The sequence below is a fragment of the Artemia sp. Qi Xiang Cuo genome, chromosome 2 (assembly GCF_049724085.1).
Source record: "Artemia sp. Qi Xiang Cuo chromosome 2, ASM4972408v1, whole genome shotgun sequence".
Classification (NCBI taxonomy): domain Eukaryota; kingdom Metazoa; phylum Arthropoda; class Branchiopoda; order Anostraca; family Artemiidae; genus Artemia; species Artemia sp. Qi Xiang Cuo.
Genome location: NC_142795.1, coordinates 25,942,590 through 25,948,589, shown reverse-complemented (window position 1 = coordinate 25,948,589; position 6,000 = coordinate 25,942,590). Strand labels below are relative to the sequence as shown.

The 6,000-nt window shown below is 33.5% G+C and overlaps 1 protein-coding gene across 2 annotated transcripts in view; it reads left to right on the top strand.

Moving 5' to 3' along the window:
• The first annotated feature begins 957 nt into the window (after positions 1–957).
• The window catches only part of Mlp84B (Muscle LIM protein at 84B), a 70,712-nt gene continuing 65,669 nt past the window's right edge, over positions 958–6,000 (top strand). For both annotated transcript variants that reach the window (XM_089099966.1, XM_089099969.1), the window contains exon 1: positions 958–1,098. The gene's annotated coding sequence lies outside the window, so the exon portion shown is untranslated. The remainder of the gene's footprint in view (positions 1,099–6,000) is intronic.

The following is a 6,000-nucleotide window of genomic DNA, read 5'->3' as shown; positions in this document are numbered from 1 at the left end:
CTAAAATTTTATATTCTCTCGAGGAGGTTCGAGGTGAAAAAATTGAACTTGAACTAGTTCAAGTATGCTAAAAGTGAAAGTTTCTGGTCCTGTATGACATTCTTAAGCTTTTAGAAGGTCAATCCGTCCCCGAAGAAGTTTTACTGTGGTGAGTGGAGCCACCAAGCTCCCCACCCAAAGTTTATGCCTATGGTGAAGCTCAGTCTTTTAACTACAGAAATTTTACATATATTACGGACAGAAATTTAACACAGGACCCCATGGCCCCAGAAATTTTACAGAAAATGTACATATATAAACACGAATTTCCGAGAACGCAATTTCTGCTCATGAATTAGTGACTGTAGAACAAATAAATTTTGCAACACATAAAAATGTAACTTTATTCTTGAAAAATTTTAATTACATTTTTGTCTTGATAAATGATTTTTCGTGGGATAGGGGGTCATAACGCTGTTGTCCCGGCCTAAATTGTGTCACTCTCTGCTCTTTTCACTTCCGTACCTCCATTGGAAACTTGTTTTGTTTTTACTATACCCAAATCTTGATTTTAGTGACACTATTTGGGAAAGAGAGGTGGTGTTAGCGTTCTTTGAGGTAGCTAAATGGGAAACTTCTTTCTTAAATGGTTTAAAGTTGAGGATTTTCTGTAATATTAGCCCCCCTCTGGGAATCTCTGAACAAAAAAGAATATAATTATGTCTGCCTAATTTTATTCGACAAGTGTTTACTGTTGTAGAGAAGTACTGTATCAAGAGTAAATACAACGAAAGTAACAAAAGGGCCCTAATAACTGCTCAGGTTACAGACTTAACTGCCCACGTTTCCAAGTGGAAAACTAATCATCCGCTAATTTGTAGTACCTAAAGGTTGGATGTAATGTGGTGACACGACAATGACCTCAAACTCTTAAAATATCTACTTGGACGTACATACGGTTGGATTCTGATTGGCCAGTAGCATGCGTAGGAGTCTCCCCGTTCTTTCTAATAAGACTAGTTGCTTTCTTTAATTTTCAATTTGTGAGTCAGACACTAGTGAGCTTAGTAACTGAAAAGTAGTTTGGATACTACTCTCTTCGAAATAATTCTTTTGAACGTAAGAGCAAGATTTTATGTATAGTCCTTAAATGCTGCTTTGTAATATATGCGCCCTTCTAAGGAAATCTCGGGTCACTATCGTTAATGTTTGTTCTGGCAATGCTTTCAATTTTTATCTTACAAAGTAATAGAATTGACATGCCGCCCATAAATTATTCAGAGCCAGGGGGCACCTTTAATTCACAGTTATTTTATTCAGCTCTCGAGTTTTTCAAAATCTAGCGTGGGCGTAAAACATCAAGAGGGCATATGTCTTTCCTCCATACCCCCCAAATTTGACTACCAGTGTCAGCTTGTGAAATCGTAAAAAAATCGGTTAATTCATTCAGACGACTTAAATTGTAATAAATATTGGTGAAATCGTTTTTTTTAATTAAAATATGTCATAAATTACTTATACACAGTTGTGGTTCTGGCCTGTCTTGTGCCCGGGGTAAAATCTTGATTAGTGCCCCCTCCCCTGTCTTCCATAACATTTTCAGGCCAAATTTTAAAGGAATTATAATTTATTAACACAATTATTTTTAAATCATTAACTGACTAATAATTTGTTATTCAATTATTCAATTATTATTCATTTATTTTCATTTAATTGCTTTGATTATTATTATTTTCATTTATTAACTGAGCCCTCTGCTTTATTTTAATAAAAATAAAATTTCAGAAACTACAAAATGATTATAACCATTAGATTATTTGTTTGAAATTTTGCACCCCTAAAACTTCTATGCAGTTTTTTTATCGTTTGGACTGATCTTTCCTCTGTTTGAAACTGCCCGAACTGCCTGAACTACCCGAATGAAATTAAAAGGGAGCGGTAAAAACTTTTGAAATAAAATATATCTAAGCCAAAGGATAAACTAAAATAACATGAACGTTTTTCGATCAAAAGAGGGCTTGATGCTTTAAGCAAGGGGCTTCATGCCGCCTTATACTTCAAGGCAAGTTTAAGCGACTACAGTGTTGTGCCTGGAAGTCCAGAACCTGAAATAAGAAGCCCATTTGAATCCAAAGGTGCTAAATAAGGTGGAAACAACGCAACCTGAAAATAGAATCAAAGGCACAGCTCCACTGCTCCAGTATCTTGTATAGTTTAGTCCTGTTGATTTCTTTCAAATTAGCGTCCTCTCTACTGCATAAACAACTAGCGAGTCGTTGCAATTCTAGGAAATATTTCGAATTTTCATTTATTTTGTATTTATATAGAGGCTTCTGAGTTAGCTTGACCTGAACTACCCGAGTGAAATTAAAATGGAGCGATAAAAACTTTTGAAATAAGTTTTCTATTCTCTTCTATCCTTCCATGAATTTAGAAGAAGTAAACTAACTGCCTTTCAGTTAAAAAGGGAATTAACTGAAAAAAAAAAGATTAACAGAGTAGGAAAAAGGAAAAATTTCCCAGATTGTGTGGCGGTTTGACAAATACGTATGTTTAACGGAGGTTATATTAATCGAGTAGGAGCTAGATTTTTCAAACAAAAGTTTAATTAAAAGTTAAAGTTTAATTAAAATTTAAACAGTGATAAAATAATCTTGGGGGTTTTATTTTAAAGAATTCATGTTTTCATGTTAGTTTCTATTCTTCATTTTTATCTTTGCTTCTTCTTTACTTTGTATTTTACAGGTTTAAAGAATGTACCTTTTTTAAACAAATTTTTGTCAAAGAATTTCAAGCGACATAAGTTTAAATTTTGTTCAGGGTTGGGTCCAGTTTATACCCTCACCCCATTTTTCCTACATTTTGAAAGCAACATGTTGAATACTTTTAAGGGATTTCATGGCTTTGATAAGACTTGATAAAGAGGATACAGCCCTGTTCGCTCCTGACTAATTTTTTGTAAAATTTTCCAAATATTCTCACAGTAAGATTTAAATAATTGCTTATCAGTAAATCCGAATTTATTACCCGAAGCTTCATGTATGATGCCAAGGGACACTAGTTAAAAATACATCTTCGAGTTATTGACCAGAATGTTGGAGATAAATGATTCAATCTCTTATAAGAGGTTTCCATACAACTGAATCCTCATTTAACTTAACCCTGTTCAACTCAACCTTCATTCAAATCAACTCCCCTTTGACTCAATCCCCACTTAACTCAATGCTGTTTGACTCAACTCAAAGTCATCTCAACTCCTTTTAAATCACCTTCCGTGCAATTCAACCCTCAACTTCAATTAACTAAGCCCCCATGAACCTCAGCCAGATTTTAACCCAACGCTATTTAACTCAGTTCCCATGCAACACAAACTCATTCAATCTAACCCCCATTCAAATCGACCCCATTCAGCTCAACCTTCATTAAATCAACTGTATAACTAGAAAATGTAACTCACCCCGTTTTGTCGGATGTAACTGAGTTCAGTGATATAGTGTTCATTCATTGGTTAATGCTTATGTAATATTTATATGCTGCTTCAATGAAATATTATTCCTCTTCCTTAATAAAAAAAAAAAATTCATTCATCTGTCTTATATATTTAACAGTAGCGAGAACTTTCAATGATCAGGGCCCGAGCTCACTTCGAGTTTCATTGTTGTAGCAATAGCTTGAACTTTCATTTGCCCCTCAACGCTGTTTCTGAATATAATAATTGTGACCGTTATAATTGCTTCCTAGCCCCAATCCCCCTAATTCCTGGATTAGGCTATATTCAAAAATGATTTTTTTTTTTTTTTTTTTTTTTTTTTGGTTTGTATTATTTTCCGTGTACTTATTTCTCATGAACAGTTGGTTCATAACGCTAAGTAATGCCAATTTAAAAAAAAAAAAAAAAAAAAAAAAAAAAAAAAAAAACTTTTGCATATAGCCTAGGGTTACTTCATCAATAAGGGGAGCTGGAACGCAACTACCCGGTAGCTATGGCTAGATTTGAAAAGAGTGTCGGAGGGTAAATCGAATTCGAATAGTATGTTTATCTTTCAGCTAGTGAATTAATTCAAGCTTTGACGAATTTACCGCCAAATTCTTTACCGCAAAAACCTTAAAAAAAAACTGGATTTCGCTTAAGCTTAAACTCTGTAAACTATTAAAACATCAGATATGGCCTTAAATCTAGGAGATTGCAATTTAAATTTGAAACTGTTCTTGAAGTTGGTAAATTCCCTATAGCGAAGCAAGAAGCAAATTTTGAGCTTCTATTCAGCGCTAGTTCAAGCTTCTTCACAGGCCAATTTGAATGAGTGTCAAGTCAAATGGGGTTGAACTCTCCAGGGGCTGAGTTAAATGGGGATTGCATTGTATGGGAGCTGATTTTTAATGGGGGTTGCTCTGCATGGGGGTTGAGTTAAATGAGGGTTGAATAGCACGGGGGCTCAGTTCCATGAGGATTGAGTTGCATGGGGTTGAGTTACATGGAAATTGAGTCGAATGGGGCTGAGTTGAAGGGGGTTTATTTAAATGTGGATTGATGCAAATGGGAGTTGAATGGGAGTTCAGTTGAACAATGCTGGGTTTAAATAGGAGGATTTGAGCGGGGTTGAGCTACATTGACAGCGTTATAAGAGTGTATTATTTCAGTTGCATTACAGTCACTGGAAGGTCAAGTTTTGTCGTGCCACTTGTAGTAAAAAACCCTTTTATGGTAATTTTCTTACTCCCAAAATGGGAATGGCTATTATTTCAGGATTTTTTCAAAATTTTTATTTCGCTTTTTGGGGTAGAATCAAAACAACTATTTATAATCCGACTAGCAATGCTGTTGATATTTAAATACTTTCACTTCTAAAATATTATTTCTGCCTTCCCCCAAAAAAATTAGTGTTTAGTTGTACCACAATTCAAAAACTTGTCTGATGCGAAAATATGGGATAGATCTATAATCCTAATTATTTAAATAATATAGTTTATGCAAAGTTTTAACTCTGGTCTGTTGAAACACAAGATAATAAATTATGCTAAGTGTAAAACTACCATTTTAAACATATGTGTGCGGTTATAATCAAAAATAAAATCACGAGACTTCATACATTAAAATAAATATACAAACTGTTTTCATAAATTTTCTGTTTTTAGTTAGACTAGAATAGCTTATTTTTCAGCGCAAAGGAAAAACTGCACCCACACACGCACATACACACACCCACACACACATACACACAACACACGCACACTCATATATATATATATATATATATATATATATATATATATATATATATATATATATATATATATATATATATATATATATATATATATATATATATATATATATATATATATATATATATATATATATATATATATATATATATATATATATATATATATATATATATATATATAAAAATATATATATATATATATATATATATATATATATATATATATATATGTACTTGATTTTATACATATAGACTAGCGAAACAGCGGACTTCGTCGGTAAAGTCAGTAAAAACGCTGTTTTCCCTGGATTTTCTTGTATGAGTCCAATTCCTCCGGCCATCAGCAAATCACGTGCACAGACCTTCAATGCTTCGCAAATATAGCCCATTGCCGCCCCTCTTTCCATGCTATGGTAGTCAACTCGGGCCTTCGGTCCACGCATGCTTTTTCCATGACTTTGCATTTCTAGTTTATTTATTTTTAGTTTGTTTATATCCTCATGGTTCCAAGTTAGTGTGCATAAATTTTTGTGCTTCTAGCATAATTAATTAAGTTTATTTTATATTAAGTTTATGTATTAGAACACACGAAAAAATAATTGTGCACTCGGACTTGATGTCTGAAATTTAGATAATATCATATATTGATAAATGATGCTGTCATATGACAACGTATGTTATTCCACGCAACATTTACACTCTTAGCAAGGATGTAAATACAATCCCCCCAGGTACATACCCTCCAGGAGGGAGGTCATGCAGCTAAATGCATGCCATGACCTCAGATTATTTG